We start from the raw sequence: 23,310 nt of genomic DNA, 5'->3' as shown, positions 1-23,310 counted from the left end.
ACGTGCAGAGCAATGCAAATCCACTTCAGTTTCACCGTATCTGGAGTGTGCCCAAGAAGCCTGTTTTTTGCCAAAGACTAGTGCAGTTGTCATTTTGAAATTCCTGCCATTTGCAACCTGTTTAGCATTTTCTTCTTGAAGAACTTGCTGATGATATATCCCCATGAGCATAGTTGTGAGAAAGAGCTAACCTATAAGTTGCTGTGAGTTGACTTATGTCTGGGAATATCTCCTGCTAAGAAAAGCAGGTGACTGGGAATGCACTGCTAACTTTGAGCACAGCTCCATGCTGAAAGTCTGATTGGAAAATACTTGTGTGTCCAAAGTGTTCTTTTTCAACTGTGCCAATTTATTTGATGAAAAGAAGAAAAAGATGAGAGGAGTGAGTGTTGGAATATTCAAATTTCTTTCTGTCCTTTCCCCACCTGAGGATCAGGTTGGGGACTCGAAACGTGGTCTTTGTACATGCTATTGAGCGCTCTCCAAGGGGAGGTATTTATTCAACTTCACAGGACCTGCTTTTATGTACACTCAATTTCCTTACTGGTCTGACTCTTTCAAATTCTCTGGAGAAAACCCAGCCCCAAACACAGTCACCAAATTCCTTAGAAAATGTTCATCTTCCTCTCCACAAGAATCCTGCAAGAAAACTTTCATGCACATCAAGACCCACAATCAAGTGGTGCTTCCTGAGGGGAAATGTTGATCCCTATCTACTGAAGGAGGAAAAGTCTTATAGCTGAGTATTGAGCAGAAAATGAAGTCAGTAAGCCTGGAGGCCAGGTGGGGGGGGGAGGCAGAAGGAGAGGCAGGCATATGTGAGAATCTGAATATGCTCAGATTGTCAGTATGAAGGGAGATATGGGGGATTATTCACACCTTTATCCCTAGCCATTCGAATCAGAAACTGCTGACTCCTTCCTCTCACCACTTTCTCCTTCTGGTGTTTTCCTTGGACAATTTCTAAACAGAAGATATCTGGACATAAGGCACAACACAGTGGAGGTTTTTGATCTTACCTACCATCTTATTTAAGGATGAGGGAGAAAAAGTTGTTTCTCCTGGGCAAACCCTTTTTCCCCAAATGAGGGAATACTTCAGGAACACAGGCAGACCCTGTCAGTAAATCAAAAGTGGAAAAGGGAAATGGCGTTGGTTCATGGGGTCTGGCGTCCCAGGATCAATATTTGCTGGCAGGAAGAAAGCACAAATTCCTCATGCAATGTCCACCTACTGCTTGTTAGTTTTTAGCTCTTTCTCTCAAGTTTTACTGGAGTCAGATAAGTGGCTGAAAGTCATATCCTTGATCTCTCAATCCTTCAACTTCAATTCCTTCCCCTCGGAATATGGTCTCACTTTCAGTTTCCAGTATTCGCATTCCATGAGAGGAAAAGATGGGAGACCTAGTCTATTCTCAGTGGAAAAGACTGGCTTCTAACCCAGAAACTTCTGTGTGCTAATGAGCAATATCCGCAAGCCCAGAACTAATGATTTTCAACCTAAAATTCATACACAAACATTCCCTATTTTAGTTTTGTTTGTTTTGTTCTTTTTTTTTTTTTTTTGAAGTGGGCATTGAACTCAGGGGCACTTAACCACTGTATTTTATTTAGAAACAGGGTCTTACTTGTGGCAAGCCGCCTCGCCACCATGATAAGATGGCGCTGGTTTCCTGAAGTGCTTTCTAGGTAAACAAGCCCATATTTGGTTGAGCCAACTGTTGCAAATGGGAGCACCTATGAACATAAGTCAAGTGGCAGGAGTAGATTGGCTATTGCAAGAGTATAAAAGTGTATGAATTCGGCTCAGGAGAAGAAGAAGAAAAACCATGGTTTTATAATATTAAGGTCCTTATTAAACTGCTGAAGGAAGATTGCTGTGTCGTGCTTTCTTGCGGGCGAGGGACACGACAAGTGATGCCAAAACCCGGGAGTCAGAACTTTCAGTGGTCAGGGGGTGCACCGGTAAGTACCACAGGTAAGTGGGGTCTGTGGACAAAGATTTAATCGACTTTGCATAGTCGATCAACAAAGATTTAATCGACCTTGCATGGTCGATCAACAAAGAAAAATATTTTGTTTTTGCTTTCATTCTGCTTGCTCTGAATGCTGCTTTCATTATGGGCAATTCTCCATCTAGTTCATTAGTACAGTCTTTAGATTTTTTGTTGCGCTCCAAAGAGCTCAAGGTCAAACGCAGCACTTTAGAAACATTCCTTGTAAGAATTGATAAGGCAGCCCCATGGTTTGCTGTCTCCGGAAGCTTGACTCCTGCCACCTGGGATAAGTTGGGAAGAGATTTGGATTTTCTTCAGGAGCAGGGACAATTGGAGAAAGGAGTGATACCGCTATGGAAATTAATAAAAGGATGTATTCTTGATGGTAGATGTCAGGAAGCTATTCATAAAGGACAGAAAGTTCTTGAACAACTACATGAGGAGAAGTCCGAGGATTCTATGAGTACTTCCAGTAAACATAGTGCAGGAGAGCAGGTTTATGGAACTATTCCAAAGAGGAGACTATACCCAGATTTAAAAGCCCTTAGAACACCAGAAGAAACAGGGGAGTCAGGATCAGACGGTGATGAGAAAGTGAAAGAGCTAATGCAGCACTTACGGAAGGTGAAGATAAAAGAAAGGGGAAATAAGAGGCAAAAAGATTTTAGACAAAAGGACTATGAGGAAGAACAGAAGCCAGCTCTGGCCTATGATCCTCCCCCGTATGTGGGAGGGGTTCCGAGCACGGGTAGAACTTTTAACTCTGCAGCTTGGAGGGCTGCCCATGTAGAGTTGGGGTTTGCCTGTCCTGTATTCCAGGACAATGATGGGGGAAGACATCAGGAACCCATAGAATTTAAAACAATAAAGAATATAGCAGAATCTGTCTGCACTTATGGTGTGGATGCTGCTTTTACTATCGCCCAAATAGAGGGGCTCAATAGATTCTGCATGACCCCCTTGGACTGGGCCAATTTAGTGAAAGCTTGTGTTTCCCCAGGTAAATATTTAGACTGGAGAGTCTTCTTGTTAGAGGGGGCCAATGAACAGGCTACACACAACCAAGCTATGGGCAAACCTGCCTGGGATGTGGATATACTTCTGGGGCAGGGTAGATTTGCCAATCAGCAAACAGGCTTTCCATTAGAGGTTTATGAACAAATTAATAAGATCTGCATTGCTGCCTGAAAAGCACTTCCTAATAAAGGAGAAGTGCAAGGTAACTTAACAAAAATTGTCCAAGCCCCACAGAAGCTTTTTCAGATTTCGTGGCTAGAATGGTAAATGCAGCAGGGAAGATCTTCGGGAATGCTGATGCAGCTATGCCTTTAATTAAACAATTAGTATATGAACAATGTACAAGAGAATGCAAAAATGTTATTAACCTGATTTCTCAACCAGAAAGAAAAAGGGTTAAAAAGTCCTGGGTGATCCTCCCTCCCCCCTGCCTGGCTTTGCTGAAGCCTGCATTGGAATGTAAACTGCAACAGTCTCAGCGGGAAAGGGGGGTAACCTGAAGATAAGAAAAAGAAAACAAAAGGGTGTCTGTTTTAAACTTCTGGACTGCTACACAGAATTAACTCATTTTCCAGGATTCTTGTTTTGTTTTGTTTTTCTTTAATGCTGTATTTTTGAGCTCATAATTTTGATCTTGCATACCTAGGTTAATGATTTTTTTTCTTTTTGATCAGTTCTATTTTTTATTCAACTAAAGTTTTTGAACATCTGTTACATTGCAATGGAGATTCACCTATAAAGTTACAAGGCCTTTGATTTTGTGTTATTTCTATGTCGTGCTGTCTGGTGTCATGTTTTGTCTGTATCAAAACTGAGCACTCCTAAAATTAAAATTTAAAAATGGATCCAAATACTTTTATTCACGTGATTTGATAGGGTTCAATTTAAATTGAGTAAACTAATAAAAGTGAAATGTCTTTAAAAATAACTTGCAAGTCTCTAGGTGGTCAAACTAATGGAATGTTGATGTTAAACAATGTCTAATATCAATTGTTTCTAGGACTTTTCTTCAACAGGAAAGAGACAGCAAATACTGTTCAGGACACCTGCCTGCTTTCTTGGTTTTTACAGAATAAGTGAATTAGAGTTAACATATATGGGATTACTTAAATGTGCTTGTAGAGACATCTGATTAATTTACAAAGTTAAAATGCTAATTGTTAAATAACCTCAAGTACTCTTAACTCCTTAAATTCCATGGAGTATCATACTTAAACATTATTGGTGTTTTCATAGGTTGGTAAATAAAAAGGGTTTAAACTTGCTTTGTGTCATCACTAAACTAAAAACAAGGTTACTAAAAGTTATGTCTTAACAAGTACAATTCTATATACAAAGGGTTCTAAAGGTTTCAACTGTGTTTCAGTTAGAGTACTATAAACAACAAAGTATTTTATCTTGTTGAAATGGTGTAATTTATCTAAATTCAGAAATTTCATAAGAGTTGTTTCAGAATGTGAACAAAAGGGGGTCAACACATAAATAAGAAAAAATAAAAGGTTCTAAAAATACAACTATATTTAGTGAAGAACAAAATCTTTCTGGATAAGAAAGTGTTATATAATAAAATACATGGGGGTCTAAGTAAATGCTAAAAAAGTCTGTGTGTAAGTGAAGGGCAAGTCTCAACAAGTCTGTGTGTAACTAAGTTCATTGTGTGTATGTGAGACAGCTAAAGCTATTAAAGGTTTTTCCTAAGGTGAAATACTAATGTGTTGATATAAACCAAAGCTTAATCTATGTGGTAAAATGACAAGGATTTCTTAAAAACACTAATTTACTCTTAACTTTGTGTCTATTAAGTTTTTTTCTTTAGAGCAATTAATCTTAAAAATTGGGGTTTATACAATTATGGTTAAACAACTGTTAGAGTATCATACTGTGTTACAGAGTCTACATTTTTCTTAAAAAACAAACTAAATTTGGTAAGATAAAAGTGTCAAGGTAATTGTGAAATGGTCACTAGTTGTATATTAAATGTGTTCATATTTTTCAGGTATACAAGTTTTTAAAGCAGGGAATTTATCAAGCTGTGCTATTCTCCAGATTAAACTTGTCTGTAATGGTAATCTTAAACTTATAAAGAGTAAATTTTAATTAGGGATTTATTGCTATCATTTAATGTTCTATTATAGGACCTGTCATCAATGGGGTATGTGTAAAATTTGTTACTTTTTACATTGAGATAAAGAACTTCAAATATAAATGTATTTATAAAAGTTAGAGCCTGACTTGTTTAAAGGTTAATTTTGTGAAACATAAAGGTATTTTGCCACTTTATCACACAAAAGGAGAGTTAAAAACTCTCTCAGCCTTTCTTTAATTCATGTTTTAGATACAATGTTATATTGTGTTAATTATAAAGTTTATATAGACTCAGAAAACAGTATATGTAGACTACTTAATGATGTTTAAGGAAGAAACAAAGATCAACATCAGAATTAGAACACTTAAGATTTGTAAGGAGCCACGCCTTACCTGAGATAAGGCTCTGCCTCCCACCTTACTGCATGTTAAAGTGACTCCAAAATAAGTCAGACTTCAGCTTATTTAAAGTTATAATCAAAAGATTGTTTTTTTTGTTGTAAAATTACTATGATCTCAAATAGGGAATATAATGTGGTTCTCAGTCAAAATTCAAAATAGCCATTATACAAGCAGAATATATTTTTACTCTTACTTATTTCATTTTGTAAAACTGTTACCTTTTAATGTTTTGCAGAAGTAGCTGCTTCAAGAACACGCAACCTAGGTAACTTGTGATAATAAGCCATCACCTAACAAATAGTGGTAACAGATACCAGAACAAATAGTGGTAACTTCCAGAACTAATGCAGACTCCAGTTAGATAAAAGGGTAAATAACTGTAAAGTTATGGACATTAAAGTTAAAGTCCAGTACTCTTACTTTAAGACTAGTGAGACTGGCTTGCTGGATGATTAAGATCAAACTTAGAGATTGGAGTACAGAAGGCAAGATACACCAGTATTTGGATCTTTTGCCCTCAGTCAGCCTGAACCCAGGGAATAAGAGGACTTCTCTAAGGAGCACTTAAGGTGTTGGAAACTGTATGTGCCATCAATCCTAACAACAAAGTTTCATCTTTATTTACTCAGTTACAAAATTTGATTTTGGGCCATTCTGCACCCTTTTATCCTGTACATATAAGAGCTCATATGGCTCTCCCTGGACCTATTGTTGAAGGAAACGCAAGGACAGATGCCGCTACCCACACAATTTGTTTTCTTTCTTCTCTTGACAGTGCTAGAGACTTTCATAATAAGTTTCATGTTAACTCCCAAACACTTCGCAAGTGCTTCTCTATTCCTCGAGCAGAAGCGAGACAGATTGTCTTAGACTGTTCTCATTGTGTTCCATTTCATCATCTCCCTTCTTTTGGTGTTAACCCCCGAGGCTTGCGACCTCTTACGATTTGGCAAATGGATGTAACTCATATTGCAGAGTTTGGTTCCCTAAAATATGTTCATGTCTCAATAGATACTTTCTCTGGAGTTATTCATGCCTCTGCTTTAGCAAAAAAAAAAAAAGGCCATCATGTCATCTCCCATTGCCTAGAGGCTTGGGCCGCCTGGGGCCTTCCATGCTCCTTGAAGACAGATAATGGGCCAGCGTACACTGGTCAACAATTCACCTCTTTCTGCTCCACTATGGGAGTGCAACTGACTCATGGCTTACCTTACAACCCCCTAGGTCAGGGAATCGAGGAGAGAGCTCATAAAACGATTAAAGAACTCCTAAAGAGTGTTTGTCTTTGGCTCTTTTTACCATTAATTTTTTAACTTTGGATGCACATGATAATTCTGCAGCTGACATTGTTCGCCGCCTGCCCCCCCTTTTCTATTTCTATTATCAAACAGTTCAGAAGTGATTTTAAATTGTTCTAATGATAATATTACCTGCCTGCTTTCAGAGTGTTGGAACGGTGGTGAATCTGTTGCTGTGATTGTAAAGGTACCCACCTTTGTACCTGTCCCAGTGGAGGTCAATCCAGATAATTTTCCGTTGGTACACCTCTTCAGAGAAAAGAGAGACTTTGGCATTACCGCAGCCATAATAACTGTAATTGCTGTCTCTGCTGCTGCAGCCACTACCGCTGCTCTAGCCATGACCAATCAAGTTCAAACAGCACAAACCATTAATCAAGTCATACAGCAAACTGCACAGGTACTGGAATCCCAGGACCGCATTAACAGACATATCCTATCAGGGATCTTGGCGGCGAATCAAAGGATAGATTTGCTACAAGTACAGTTGGATGAACTTTTCAACATTGCACAAGTTGGATGGATCGGGAATCATAAACACATGTGTATAACTCCAGTAAGATATGAAGAAGCAAAGAATCAAAGCCACTTGATTTCCACCTTTCTTGCAGGCAATTGGTCCCTAAAAGCTGAAAAGATGATGACTCAACAATTATTGCAGATTGTGATTTTAAATGACACCTGTGTTGAGCCTGTTACTTTGAGTCAGTTCTCTAGCTGGCTCACCTCTGCCTTTAGTTATTTTAAAGAATGGGTTGGTGTGGGGATCTTTGGATGTATTTGTCATGCATGTATTTGCCTTTGCCTTTGGTTTATTTGCAAGCTAAGAGTGCGTCAAGCACGTGAAAAGGCGGTGTTAATTCAGGCTGTGTTAGCCATTGAACAAGGGGTGTCACCTTCTGTGTGGTTGGCTAATCTGGCACGGGAATAAGTGACATTTTTAGTATATCTCTGTTAGAGTTAGAATTATCATTTACGCTAGGTGTCTGCAGGGTACTGCTGTAATTACTATATACTATTCTTTGAGGACTGTGTATTTGCATCCTGGGGATTTCTTGTACCAATTAAGGCTTCAATTGTCTTGTAACTTCCACCTTTGATCTTGAGCTATAACAATAATGTTGGAGGAGAGAACTGTTACTGTATGCCTTGTGTTCATTATGGTGCCCCTGTATTGTGCAGCATTGGCAAGTAGGGTGATGTGTTTTCCTACCTCAGGCCTTTGCAGTTGCATAAGCTGGATAAGCTCCCCCTAGTATGGTTTTCCAGACCGCTACGTCTTCATGGACACAGGATGCGAGGCAAAGCACTGCACTTGAGAGTTTTATTTTTGAACCTCAAGGAAGGCATGCCCTATTGCATGTGGGTTTGATGTCCACGTCCCACCCTACGAAAAAAGGCATCGGCTTAGGTGATATCAGGCCCAGAGAAGGCGCCACTCTGGGACTGACATTCACTATTTGCCACTTTTGCACAGTAGGATAGGGCCTCTACCTTCACCTGTGTTCATAAAATAAAGAAGGGGGAGCTGTGGCGAGCCACCTCACCACCATGATAAGATGGTGCTGGTTTCCTGAAGTGCTTTCTAGGTAAACAAGCCCATATTTGGTTGAGCCAACTGTTGCAAATGGGAGCACCTATGAACATTAGCCAAGTGGCAGGAGTAGATTGCCTATTGCAAGAGTATAAAAGTGTATGAATTCGGCTCAGGAGAAGAAGAAAAAACATGGTTTTATAATATTAAGGTCCTTATTAAGCTGCTGAAGGAAGATTCCTGTGTCGTGCTTTCTTGCGGGCGAGGGACACGACACTTACTGAGTTCTTATGACCTCACTAATTTGCTGAGGCTGGTTTTGAACTTCCAATCCTCCTGCCTTACCTCCCAAGTGACTAGGATTGCAGGCATGTACCACTGTTCCTGGCCCCTATTTTAGTTTTTAATATCACCATCCTCCCTTTTATTCAAATTAAAATTTTTAATATTATTTTTCACTCTCCATTTTCTTTGATCCTTTTTTCAAGAAATGTTTAAAGAGGTTGAATAAAATTTGTCTATAAAATACCTAGTGCTGACATTATTCTTTTTTTAGGTACCTCACGATATCTTGTTTAGTGGTTGGCATATTGTGATTGGTTCTTAATAATATTTGAATTGAATTATAATGAGAATGAAGAAATATGCTAGAAAACAAACTAAGTTGAAACTGATTTTTGGACTTAATCATTTTCTTACTTCTTATTTTGATGAAAAAGTCTTGGTCAGAAAACAGTTGGATTATTTTGATGAGTTTATTCAGGTGTCTCTTCAAAGAATTGTGGAAGATGCTCCACCTATTGACCTACAAGCTAAAACTCAACATGCTAGTGTAGAAGTCAAAGAATTGGTTATTTTAATAAGTTACATGGATAAAAGATAGCTTGAAATTTCAGCCCTGCTTTCACTGGACTTAAAGGTTAAAAGTCATTAAGAGATTTTTAGCAGTGTACTTACAGCATCTTTAGTCAACTTCTGATTTTTTGTTACTAGAGATGTGTTTTTGTAAGTAAGTCAAAACCCTAATCCTTATGCAGATGGGGGTACTTCATATTTGGGAAGAAGGAACTCAAAGATGAACAACTAAGAGAAGCAAACCAGAAATAATTACTTTAGATAATTTTCCTTTTTGTCTCTTTTCTCCCCCTTCCAGTTCTGGGGATTCAACCCAGGACCTTGTATATGCTAGGAAGGCACTTGACATCTGAGCTATGGTCCAACCCCTTTTTATTTTATATTGAGTCATAACTCTTTATCATTGTAAAGGCTGTCCTCAAACCTGAAAACCATCCTGCCTTAGACTTCCAAGTAGCTAGGATTACAGGCAGTGCCATCATGCCTGGATAAGAAAAAGTGTTAGGAGGACTTTTTCTCCTGATTTTTGTTTACTACATGGGATGCATTATCATAACAATATGATACTGAAAAAAGGAAAATCACAAGCCAAATGTGGGGGTGCCTGTCTGTAATCCTAGCTACTTCAGAGGCTGAGGTTGGAGGATCTCCAGTTTTAGTTCAGCCTGTGTAAGAAGGGGAGACCCTTCTCAAAGTACAAATAAAAGACAAAAAGGAAAATCATCAAAACTTATTAGCCCTTTTTATTTTTTCAGTTCTTTAAAGTTTTATTCACATATGTGCATTTTTTAACATTGTTAAAATTATAACTTTAAATTATAACATTCTTAAATGTATAATTTTAGTTTTATATAATGATTGTGAAGTCCAAACTAATGCATTGACTATTCCCGGTCTTAGAAATGTAGAGAGGCAGCTGTGGGATAATGTTGGACTTTGATTAACAGAGAAAACTGTAAAGCAAAATGAGGTAGTGTTAGATAGTGGGGAAAGTGGTTATTTCTAGCCATTTCAGTCTTATTTCTCCATATGCTATATTAAGATGGCTGGTTTGTTTTCATTCTAATTGGACATGCTACACAGAATTTTGCTCTTAACAGCAAAAGTAATTGACTTTTCAGGGACCGTGATGGGAAAAGTAAAATAAGATTTTTTTTTATCATTTTTTTCTTCATAGTTTATGTATAAATAGAGAGAATAGTATAACAGCATATTGGAAGTTCCAGTAGAAGTGATCTGTAAAGTTTAGTTATCAGAGCATAATAGAAAGGAAGAGCAGAGGAGAAAAAGGCTTAGACATTTCCACAAGAAAGTATTTGATGCATTTGGTTTGAGAGTGGGATGGGAAACACTGCAATCAACCTCTAAATTTTAGTTTATATTCCCCCCACCTCCCACCCCATAATGCTAGGTATTTAACCCAGGGCCTTGCCTATGGTGAGGCAAGTCCTCTACCACTGAGCTATAATTCCCAGCCCTCTTTATTTCATTTTGAGATAGGGATTAATGAGTTGCCCAGGCAGTCTTTGTCTCAGTCACTCAAGTAGCTGGGATCATAGGTGTGTGCCACTGCACCCAGCCCAGTTTCTGTTTTTGGTCTTATTGGATGATAAGATGGAGCTGATTGCCAGAGATTTTGGAAGATGTAAGGAATTGTTGAAAAATTATCAGAGAATATGCATAAAGCATTATTTAATAAAGATCACTTTGGAAATGGTATTTACTTGAAAGGGAAAGAGGCTGGAAGTAGTTGAAAATCTTAGAATATTCTAAGATAGTTTCCTGAACTAGAGTAATGATGGAAATAAGGAATGGAGGGTTCCTTCCCCTTGGTTCAATACTCTACCAATTCTCTTTTCCCTTTATCTATTCCAGCTTGGGAGCCTTGGATATCAATAATTTTCCCTTAGGAAAGGGTCTGCTTAGTTCCATGTTCTATGAGATTTTATGTAGAGAGAAATCCTGTATCTATTTCTCTCTGAAGATTTATATTCATGGATCTTGTTTAGTTAGGCAGCAGATGTTTAATTGAGAACTTTTTGTTTGTTTGTATTTTGCTGTGGGCTGAGCTATAGACAGCCAGTATCGGAAGTGCTTAGTACTTTATACAGAATGAGAATGATTAGGGTTTCTCTTTTGGTGTGTGTGTGTGTGTGTGTGTGTGTGTGTGTGTGTGTGTTTGGTACTGGGAATTTAACCCAAGGGTGCTTTACCACTGAGCTGTATCCCAAGCCTTTTAAAATATTTTGTACAATTTTGAGTGAGAATCTCAGTAAGTTGCTTAGGAGATTGCTAAGTTGTTGAGGCTGTCCTTGAACTTGTCATCCTCTTGTCTCAGTCTCCTGAGTCACCGGGGCAATAGGCATGCACCAATGTGCCTGCCCTTTTATTTTTAATTTTTTTTGGTTGTTTAATGGAAGAGTTAGGCTTATTTTTCTAATATTATATTGACTAGATTTGATAAGGTGTAAATATCATTTTGTTTTTGTTCTCTGGTCATTTTGTACCTTTGATCTTAACCAGAGAGAGGGGTATGAAATTGTATAGATCATTAATAAAATTTGTTTCGATGATATAAACCTGTATGCAGTTTTTTTGTATCTATGGCATATTAATTCATTTTATTTCTGCCTCAAGAAAGCAATTAGGTGTAAAACTATACATATATGTAGTGTGTATATTGACTTTGAAGAGTCCTCATATCAATAATAGACTAATTTTGCCAGTTTGAAGAACTAATTTTACTTAAAATATTAATGTTATTTATTAACATCAGAATCAATAAAGTGTTTATGGAAAAATTTATTTTCCCTTTCCCTGTTTCTTGTTTAATTTTAGCCAATGTATTTGTTGAAATTTGAGCAAATTTACCTCTCCAAACCTACCCATTGGGAAAGAGATGGTGCTCCTTCACCAATGATGCCAAATGAGACAATATTAAGAAATCTCATGTAAGAAATATATATTTTTTGTCATCATTGGTTACTGAAATAGAATTCATAAAATATATGTTAACCAGGTGAGGATTTATGTTTTAGCAAATACCCTACTATTGCTCAACTGTGACCTACTTCTATTTTCAAAGGTATTCTGCTCCACTTTATGTTTATATTACAAAAACAGTCATTAAAGAAGGTGAAGAAAACTTCAGACTCAGCATCAGAAAACTTTTATAGGAGAAATTTCAATTATGTTGTGTTCAACTTGCTGCCTGTTGAATGACTTAATAGATCATGATCTTTGTGAGTTAAATGAATGTCCCTTGGATTCTGGTGGCTATTTTATTATTAATGGATCTGAAAAGGTATAGTATCATTATTTTAAAACATTACAAAATGATAGTTAAAATTTAAATTATTAAATTTGAAATGAAAAAGTAGACTTTCATACAGGGTGACCAGAAAGTGGATTTAAAATTATTTATGGTGTGACAGCTAAACTTAAGCTTTATTTAGAAGAATATAACATAAACTAGCATTTCATCATTTGTTAGAGTTATATATTTTTACAAAGCATTTAATGCAAAATGGAGTTTTCAAAGTTCAAAAATTGCTATTTCTCTGCAAATCTTTATGATCAAGTTAAATTAAGGTGCACATTTCACTCTTGGTACTTCAATGACCTTTTGGTTTCATGGCTATAACTTTCTTATTGCCCATATTGGTTGATTGTCCAAGAGAAAATGGCAACAAAACACAGTCTATGTGTTTGCCAAAAGGATTCTAAATTTGCCTCCACAGGAGAGTGTAGGTCATGTCTGGAGAATTCTTCTTGATCTACTAGTACTATATGGGTTAGCATGCTGGTAAGAGCAGTGCAGGTATGGTCTGGGATATGATGTGCTTTTTTTTTCATTCCTTTGTGTCTTCTTTTGCCTTCTTAGTCAAAAAAAACTTCTCTGGAGCATGTAATTGGTATTGCGTGTTAGGTATTATTATTACCATGTAACAGATTATTTCAACAGCAACATTTATCATCTTGTAGTTTCTGTGAGTCAGGAAACTGGGTGCAATTTAACTAGGTCCTCTGACTGAGTGTCTCTCATGAGGTGATAGTCAAGGTGTTTGCCTAGACTGCAGTCATCCCAAGCATATTCACATGGTTGTTGACAGGATTCAGTTCCTTACTGGCCATTGGACAGTTTCAGGTTTTAACTGGCAGTTGGTTGGATGTATCTCTGTTTCTTGCCATGTGGCTCTCTCCATTCAGTAGCTGACACAGAGAGCAAGCACAAAGAGCAATAGAGCCAGGCACAGTGACACATGTGTATAATTCCAGCAACCTGGGAGGCTGAGGCACGATGATCATAAGTGTGAGGTCAGCCTGAGAAACTTAGCAAGACTTTGTCTCAAAAATAATAAAGGGGGGAGGTTTATCGCGTTCCCTCTGCCCGCAGAGAGAGACATGACACACTGGTTGTTCATCAGAGCTCTTTATTGTTCTTCTGTTCTCCTTCATTCTTCTTTCTCCTTTTCCTTGTTCTCCTTTAACAAGGAAGTCACGGTCCTTATATATGAGCCAATCATGTGGGGAGAGCATGATTACAATATAACACAATAGAGGTATCAAGAGAGCACGCAGCGAGCACAAGTCACCTCATCCAATCAGAACGATTTCCTTAAGCAGTGACAGCTGTTTGTTGCAAACCAGGCCACCCCGGCTCAGTGCCAGGTGCCACACTGAAGTCCTTGATGTTGCAAACCAGGGGCCCCGGCTCAGTGCCAGGCTTTGCAAACCAGGTCGCCCCGGCTCAGTGCCAGGTGCCACACTGAAGTCCTTGATGTTGCAAACCAGGGGCCCTGGCTCAGTGCCAGGCTTTGCAAACCAGGTCTCCTCGGCTCAGTGCCAGGTGCCATACTGAAGTCCTTGATGTTGCAAACCAGGTTGCCCCAGCTCAGTGCCAGGTGCCATACTGAAGTCCTTGATGTTGCAAACCAGGTTGCCCCAGCTCAGTGCCAGGCTAGGGTGGGGTCCGCGAACCCCGACAGTTCCCCCTTTCTTTTATTAAAAGAAAAGGCTTGAGACCGTGCCTGTCTTAGGTTGAGGGGTTCAGCACATGTCCTTACCCGTCATCAAAGACTGTAGAGCATGCTACAGCTTCTGTCTTAGGTTGGTACAAGGCCACCTCCTACATTACCCGTCGTTGACTACCGGTCTAGCATATTTGCCATATATGGGGGGAACTGCCGGCCTCTAAGGCTGTTATGACTTGTTGAAGGATGATTTGATCTCTCTGTTGGGTGCTCGTAATTGATAAATTAAGCAAATGAGATATAAAACACTTAAAATATTAGTCCTAGGGAGCCAAGGCCTGCCCATTGTTTTACAAAACCTAGAGCAGTAGAGAACCATTTGACCATTTCAGATACAGGTGCCACATTTACCCTGGTGGTATTGACTCTCATAATTTCAGCTCTTAGTTGAGAGGTTAAATTGTCAAACCCATATGACCAAGTACAAGTAAGATAGTGAGAAAGATTTCTAGACAACATAGCTGCATGGCTATTATTATAAAAAGTGATAGGGGTAACACAAACTGCTCTTAAAGAAAGAACACATCCCAGACCCATAAGTTCTTGTAACAAGTCCACTTGTTCTTGTAATAAGTCCACTCTTTGATTTACTAGGAGGATGCCTGTTCTTAAATGTTGATTTAAGGTCTCTTGACTCTGTAAGGCAGTGGCAGTGTTTTCTGCCAAATGATTAACTGTAGTTGTTGTCTGTATTGTAGTTGTCAACACAGCTGCTGCGGTTGTGGCTGCTGCTGCAGAGGCTGCGATGGCAGTCATCACAGCTGTTGTGATGCCAAAATCTCTTTTGTTTCTTGATAATAGTACTGGTAGTTCTGTATCTGTAACAGAGACTTGGACTGGTAGGAAGGTAGGAATAGGCATTAAGACTGCTCGTGAGAACCTAGAAGCATTCCAACATTGAGAGAGAAGTTTGGAGAATAGCAGCTTGATAAATATCCTGCTTTAAAACTTGTATACTTGGAAAATATGAATACATTTAATATACAAGGAGTGACCATTTCACAATTACCTTGACACTTTAATCTTACTAAATTTGGTTTTTAAAGAAAAATTTAGACTCTGTAACATAGTACAATACTCTTAACAGTTGTTTAACCATAATTGTATAAACCCCAATTTTTAAGACTAATTGTTTTAAAGAATAAAACTTAATAGACACAAAGTTAAGAGTAAACTAGTGTTTCTAAGAAATCCTTGTTATTTTACCATGTCATTTTACCATATAGATTAAACATTGGCTTATATCAGAACATTAGTATTTCACCTTAGGAAAAACCTTAAATAGCTTTAGCTGTTTCACATACATACAACCAACTTAGTTTTACACAAACTTGTTGAAACTTGCCCTTTACTTACACAGACTTTCTTAGCACTTACTTAGACCCTCATGTATTCCATCACACAGGCACTTTCTTACCCAGAAATATTTTCTTTTCCTTTTTATTAAATATATTTCCAAACCCAGAACCTTTTATTCTATCTTTCCTATCTGTTGACCCCTTTTTGTTCACATTCTGAAACAACTCTTATGAAATTTCTGAACTTAGATAAATTACTCTATTTTAATAAGATTAAATATTTTGTTGTTTATAGTACTCTAATTGAAACACAGTTGAAACTTTTGGGACCCTTTGTATATAGAATTCCACTTGTTAGGACATAACTCTTAGTAACCTTGTTTTTAGTTTAGTGATGACACAAAACAAGTTTAAACCCTTTTATTTACCAACCTATGAAAGCACCAATAATGTTTAAGTATGATACCCCATGGAATTTGAGGAGTTAAGAGTACTTGATGTTATTTAACAATGAGCATTTTAATTTTGCAAATTAATCAGATGTCACCAACAAACACATTTGAGTAATCCCATATATGTTAACTCTAATTCACTTATTCTGTAAAAACCAAGAAAGCAGGCAGGTGTCCTGAACAGTATTTGCTGTCTCTTTCCTGTTGAAGAAAAGTCCTAGAAACAATTGATATTAGACATTGATTAACATCAACATTCCATTAGTTTGACCACCTAGAGACTTGCAAGTTATTTTTAAAGACATTTCACTTTTATTAGTTTACTCAATTTAAATTGAACCTTTAAATCACGTGAATTAAAAGTATCTGGATCCATTTTTAAATTTTAATTTTAGGAGCGCTTAGTTTTGATACAGACAAAACATGACATTAGACAGCACGACATAACACATAACACAAAATCAAAGGCCTTGTAACTTTATAGGTGAATCTCCATTGCAATGTAACAGATGTTCAAAAACTTTAGTTGAATAAAAAATAGAACTGATCAAAAAGAAAAAAAATCATTAACCTAGGTATGCAGGATGAAAATTATGAGCTCAAAAATACAGCATTAAAGAAAAACAAAACAAAACAAGAATCCTGGAAAATGAGTTAGTTTTGTGTAGCAACCCAGGAGTTTAAAACAGACACCCTTTTTTCTTTCTTTTTTTCTTATCTTCAGGTTACCTCCCTTTCCCGCTGAGACCACTGCAGCCTACATTTCAATGCAGGCTTCAGCAAGGCCAGGCAGGGGGGAGGGAGGATTACCCAGGACTTTTTAACCTTTTTTCTTCCTGGTTGAGAAATCAGGTTAGGTTTGAATGCAGAAAATCACAAAACATTATTTCTTACTACTTTTGAGGAATGGAGCTGCTGAGCTCTCTGCCTAGGGGGAGGACTGCTTCAAGGACACGGGTGTTCCCTCCCTAGGTGGCCATGGAGCTGTGTGGAAGGGATCAGGAGGGGGGGGGCCTTTTTCTGTCTCTTGTGATAGTTTCTCTTGATCCAACAAGCCCTTATCTAAAAACCAAGGGGCTTTGTTTTCTACAGTTTTTAAAAACTTCCTAGCTGAGGAAACCTCTAAAGGTGCTCCATTAGCCTTTAATAAAGCTTTTAATAATCCTTCCATGCGAAGGAAGGCAGCAGCTAAGCCTGCATTTGTTAATGGGCCACCTATTTCTCTACAAGCTTTCATCCATGCCTCTATGTTTTTGCTTTTAAATGGATTAATAGCATTTTTGCATTCTCCTGTACATTGTTTATATACTAATTGTTTAATTAAAGGCATAGCTACATCAGCATCCCCGAAGATCTTTCCTGCTGCATCTACCATTCTAGCCACGAAATCTGAAAAAGCTTCTGTGGGGCCTTGGACAATTTTTGTTAAGTTACCTTGCACTTCTCCTTTGTTAGGAAGTGCTTTCCAGGCAGCAATGCAGATCTTATTAATTTGTTCATAAACCTCTAATGGAAAGCCTGTTTGCTGATTGGCAAATCTACCCTGCCCCAGAAGCATATCTACATTCCATGCAGGATTGCCCGCTGCTGCATTCCTTCTAGCTGTGTCTAAACAAATCTCATGGCAAGTTGTTTTCCACATTAAATACTGTCCACCAGTCAAAGTAGCCCTAGCTAAATTCTCCCAATCTCTAGGGATCAAATTTAAACATGAAATAGTTTCTACAAGTGACATGGTGAATGCAGCTTGAGGGCCATAAGTACCAGCTGCTTCTTTTAGTTGCTTAATAAATTTAAAATCCAACGGTTGGTGATACCTCTGATTTTGTGGGTTTTCAAACACAGGAAAACAAGAACTTTTATTGGGCTCACATTCCCTCCAGGATTGTCTTGGGGGGTTCTCTGGGCAATTTAAATTATACTCAGGAAGTGGTGCTTTAGGTCCTGAGGGATTTAACTGTGTATAGGGGCCATAAGGTGGCGGAATCAATCGTGTAAATGTGCCACTAGAGGATTTTTGCATGTTTTCTTCTAAGTTTTTAAGGGATGGATATAGTTTCCTACCACCAGGTGGCGTCAATTGCATATCTTTGACCCTTCGTTCAAGTTCCTCATCTGATAGTTCCTCTTCTGACTCGCTTTGGTCAGATTTAAGGGATGGAAAGGAACACAATGATCTTTGTTCTTTCACTTCCTCCAAAATGTTATTTCCTTCATTTAGAGGGGGTCAAAATTTCTCCTTTTGTGAGGTCAAACAACTTTTTACGAGAGCCCATATAGCCATAATGCCAGTGGGCAATGTTCCCTGTTGATTGGCTTTGTGTAAGTCTTCACCCAATTGTTCCCACTGTGGGGCATTTAATAACCCTTTATCCAGAAACCAAGGAGCTATATTCTCTACTGTATGTAAGAATCTCCTCACTGAGGAGGCCTTCAAAGGCGTTCCATTAATTTTTAATAGAGCTCTTAGAGGCCCCTCCATGCGAACTCTGGACATTTCTGAACCCATGATTAATTTGCTCCCTTTTGAGTGCCACTTTCACTTTAATACTTTTAATGTGGACCACTTTTTGCTTAGTCCAGGGTGTAGCCACCTTTCACGTGCTACTTTCACTTTAACCGGACCGCATTCCGCGTGTCCCCGGACCACCTTCCGTGTGTCCTGATCGTCGCTTTACCGCGAACTTTAAGGCTGCCTTTATCACTCCTATTTATTATTTACAAACAGACAAACTGGTTATCATTAATCTCTAAAACTTACCTAGGTAGTTGCTGCTGGTTTGTTGTCTTCCAAGGGTCCCTTGTTCGTCCCTGGTTCGTTCCCGGGTTTCGGCACCACTTATCGCGTTCTCTCTGCCCGCAGAGAGAGACACGACACACTGGTTGTTCATCAGAGCTCTTTATTGTTCTTCTGTTCTCCTTCATTCTTCTTTCTCCTTTTCCTTGTTCTCCTTTAACAAGGAAGTCACTGTCCTTATATATGAGCCAATCAGGTTACAGAGCATGTGGGGAGAGCATGATTACAATATAACACAATAGGGGTATCAAGAGAGCACACAGCGAGCACGAGTCACCTCATCCAATCAGAACGATTTCCTTAAGCAGTGTCAGCTGTTTGTTGCAAACCAGGCCGCCCCGGCTCAGTGCCAGGTGCCACACTGAAGTCCTTGATGTTGCAAACCAGGGGCCCCGGCTCAGCGCCAGGCTTTGCAAACCAGGTCGCCCCGGCTCAGTGCCAGGTGCCACACTGAAGTCCTTGATGTTGCAAACCAGGGGCCCCGGCTCAGTGCCAGGCTTTGCAAACCAGGTCGCCCCGGCTCAGTGCCAGGTGCCATACTGAAGTCCTTGATGTTGCAAACCAGGTTGCCCCGGCTCAGTGCCAGGCTAGGGTGGGGTCCGTGAACCCCGACAGAGGTTGGCACTAAGAATGTGGTAGAATGCCCACAAAGGCCCACATAATCCCTGGTATGGGGAGTAGGGACTGGCAGAAGAGCTAGAGAGTATAAGCAAGATGGATCCACTCTTTTATAGCTTACTCAGGAATTCTATCATAAGTTTTATTTTTCTTTGTGGTACTTGGGAATGGACCCCGGAGTGCTCTACTAACTACATCCCCAGTCCTTTGGAAGAAATTGGAAAAGAGAAGCTTGTATGTAAGAGGCTCTTTGTTAGTTTTGAAGCGGTATTCAAACTAGAAGGTACATCATTATTTTAGTCAGCTTTTTTGCTGCTGTGACTAGACTGACCAGCACAATTGTAGGGGAGGAAAATGTTGGGGGCTTATGATTTCAGAGGTCTTAGTCTGTAAAATTCTGGCTTCATTCCTTGGGGCTTGAAGTGAGGCAAAACTTTATGGCAGAAGAGTGGGGCCAAGGGAAACATCCTACATGATGATCAGAAAGCAGAGAGAGAGAGACTCCACTCACCAGATACTCAAAGCCACACCCCCCAATTCCTGCTTCCTCCAGCCATACCCTGCCATTTCAGTTACCACTCAGTTAATCCCTATCTGGATTAATTCACTGATTAGGTTAAGGATATAACCCAATCATTTCTTCTCCAAACCTTGCATTGTCTCATATGTGAACTTTTGGGGGACATCACATCTAAATCATAGCACTCACAGATTGGCTCTGATTTAATATTTACTTTTTATTCTGTATTTACCTTTTTCTATATTTGTCTATTCATGTCCTTGCTCTTTTACTGCTTGTCTATTTCTTTCTCCCCAATACATCCCAACCCCCAGGGAGGAGAGGATAAATAGATATCAATTGTATTTGTATTCTTTGGCAGCCAAAAGTCATTTTCAAGTGGGGTATTTGTTTAATTCTTAGAGAATCTTGACAGGCAGATGGATGAGAATGAAAGTTCTATATGGTGTAAATGACCAGGTTGTCTGTAAAATTATTAACTTATTTAAGCAGTTTTGAAAAGAATTTGTAGGAGGTTCCTCAGAGTATGGGGAGACATTATTTTATGACATATATGAACTTAAATTGTTTGCTGACTGTCTCCCATTTTTGGGGGGATTTAAAATTTTTTTTGTTTGTTTGGTGTTATTGGAGATTGAACTTAGAGGTATTTTAATACTGAGCTATACCCCTCTCCCTTTTTATTTTATATTTTGAGACAGGGTTTTGCTAAGTTGTGGAGAATGGTTTGGACTTCACCAAGGCTGACCTCAAACTTATGAACCTCCTGCCTCAGCCATCTGAGTAGCTGGAACTTAAATGGTTTTCTTGGTGCTTTTATATTTCTCTGAGCTCTTCTATTTTGTGTTCTAATGGTATTTTATTTTTCTAGGGTGAAAAAAAGTGCTATTGGTCAGCGTATCATGGAAACTCTACCATATATCAAGGAAGAAGTTCCCATCAAGATTGTGTTCAGATCATTAGGTTTTGTGTCTGATAGAGATATCCTAGAACATATTACTTATGATAATGAAGATCCAGTGATAATCAAAATGGTAATGTGAAAACAGAGTATTTTCATAGTGTCTGATAAGAAATTTAGAGGTACTAATTTTTGCTGACCTTAAAACATAGAAGAGCTGGGTGTGGTGGTGCATGTCTGTAATCCCAGCAGCTCCAGAGACTGTGGCAAGAGGATGGCAATTCCAAAGCCAGCCTTGGAAATTCAGTGAGACCCTAAGCAACTCAGCAAGATCCTGTCTTTAAATAAAGTATAAAAAAATGACTGGGGGTGTTGCTAAGTGGTTAAGTGCTCCTGGGTTCAATCCCTGGTACCAAACAAACAAACCCTAAAACAACAGAAATCGGTGCTGAAGAGTAATTTGACTGTCACAAATTTCATGTGTAGTGAATGTATTCCCTGTCTAGGCTTCTCTGCTCACAGTTCCATACAAAATAGACATGAAAAGTAGAGACAGTCAAAAGTTCAATGGCAGCCTCATGAAGAAAGCAGTAAGAAAAATTATAAAATTACACTAGTCTAGTGTAATTTAGTAAAAAGGGAAAATGAGTAGTTGATACCTTTATTTCTTTTTATTTTGAGGAAAAGAAATTTTTTTTTTTTGTAGGAACTTCAAACTTAGAGAACAGTTGCTAGAGTAGTGCCAAGAATTCTGTATTCTTCACTCAGATTTAGTTGTTAACTTGGCTACATTTGCTTTAATATTCTATCTATACATACACATGGCTTTTTTCTGGACTGTTTGAGAGTAAGTTAACAGGTATTATGCCTCTTTTCTCCTAATAATTTAGTCTGTTTCCTAAGATCCAAGATATTCACTTACATAATCATGGTATAATTACTAAAATCAAGAAATTTAAAGTAGATGTAACAGTATGAATATGCAGATCTTACTCATGTATTTGCTAGTCATATTTGCTAGTTCTTCCCCTCATTTATATAGGGGATTGAATTCAGGGACATTATACTATTGAGGCACAGCCTCATTTGTGTGTATGTGTGAGTGAATGAGTGAGTGAGTATGTGCAGTACTGGGGATGAAGCTCAGGGCTCTGAGCATGATAGGCAAGCATTCTACCACTGAGCCACATACCCAACTCTCATATCTTTTTGTATATTTTGAGACAGCCTAGCAAAGTTGTCTAGGCTGACCTGGAACTTGGAATCTTCCTGCCTCAGACTCATGAGTGTCCCACCACACCAGCTCCAACAATATTTTTAATAGTATTGTTTTCTTAGTTCAGAATACAAATCAGAATCATTCATTGCATTTTTGTTGTTGTTGTCATTTATTTGTTTTGTTACCAGGGATTTAACCTGGGAGTGCTTTACCAGGAATCTACATCCCCAGCCCTTTGAGGTGGTTCTTCTAATTCTAAGGTTTTTATAATTCCTTGATTTTCTAAAAACACTTACATATTTGTTTAGGTTTATAGGAATATTTGGCATGTTTTTAAGTTAAATGAGAGCTGACTCTCACATTGCTACCATTATAGAAAACCAGGTAATTCAATATCTTTCTCGTATGAATGCTTATAAAGACAGAATTGATAACTGGTATGTTTTTCCTTTAGTTCTCCAAATAGCTGGCAAAAAATTGTTTATGTTAGCAGGTTTTGAATTACTTACTTAAAAATGGTCTTGGGGTTGAGGGTAGAGCTCAGTGGCAGAATGCTTTCTTAGCAGGTGCAAGGACTGAGGTGTGGTCCTCAGCACATGCAACACAACACACACACACACAACACAGACAAATAATGGATCTTAATAATTTAGGATAAGTAGTAATTTGATTCAGTGGTTAAAGTAATATCTCTGGCTTTTATTTATGAAATCCAAGAATTGTATAAATTTTGGTGGTGGATTTGCTTTTGAGAAATATCTTTATTTTAATGCTTTTGGAAAGTGAAGATAAAAAGCATGCATTTTCATCTTTTTATTAACTGATTAAGAATATGGAATGCTTCATGAATTTGTGTGTCATCCTTGCACAATGCCATACTAATATCTGTAGCATTCCAATTTTAGTATATGTGCTGCCAAACAAGCACATGTATAAAGGTTTTGTGTATGACCAAAACAAAAACACTATAGCACAGACGTACTGGATCTTAACAACTGAGTAGTTGATTCCTGCCATTGCAACCTGGTGAGCATTGTCTTCTTCAAGAACTTGCTGATGATATACACCCATAAGCATACTCATGAGAACAATCTAACCTATCAATCCCTGAGAGTAGACTCATCTCCAAGAACACCTACTCTTTAGAAATGCAGGTGACTCGGGAAGCACTGCTAACTTTTACCACAGCGACATGCTGAAAGTCAGATTGGAAAAGGCTTGTGTGTCCAACTGGTAGTTTTTCAACTGTGCCAATTCAGTTGATGAAAAGAGGAGAAAAAGTCGA

At 38.4% G+C, this 23,310-nt stretch overlaps 1 non-coding gene across 1 annotated transcript; it reads right to left on the bottom strand.

The window, feature by feature from the left end:
* Positions 1 to 22,851: 22,851 nt before the first annotated feature.
* Positions 22,852 to 22,953, bottom strand: LOC124975834 (U6 spliceosomal RNA). Its single transcript, XR_007106924.1, has one exon. It is a non-coding gene; the product is annotated as a U6 spliceosomal RNA (small nuclear RNA).
* Between the last annotated feature and the right edge of the window lie 357 nt (positions 22,954 to 23,310).

The sequence above is a fragment of the Sciurus carolinensis genome, unplaced genomic scaffold (assembly GCF_902686445.1).
Source record: "Sciurus carolinensis unplaced genomic scaffold, mSciCar1.2, whole genome shotgun sequence".
In the NCBI taxonomy this organism is placed as follows: Eukaryota; Metazoa; Chordata; class Mammalia; order Rodentia; family Sciuridae; genus Sciurus; species Sciurus carolinensis.
Note: the sequence above shows the minus strand (reverse complement) of the source record. Positions and strands in the feature narration are given on the sequence as shown.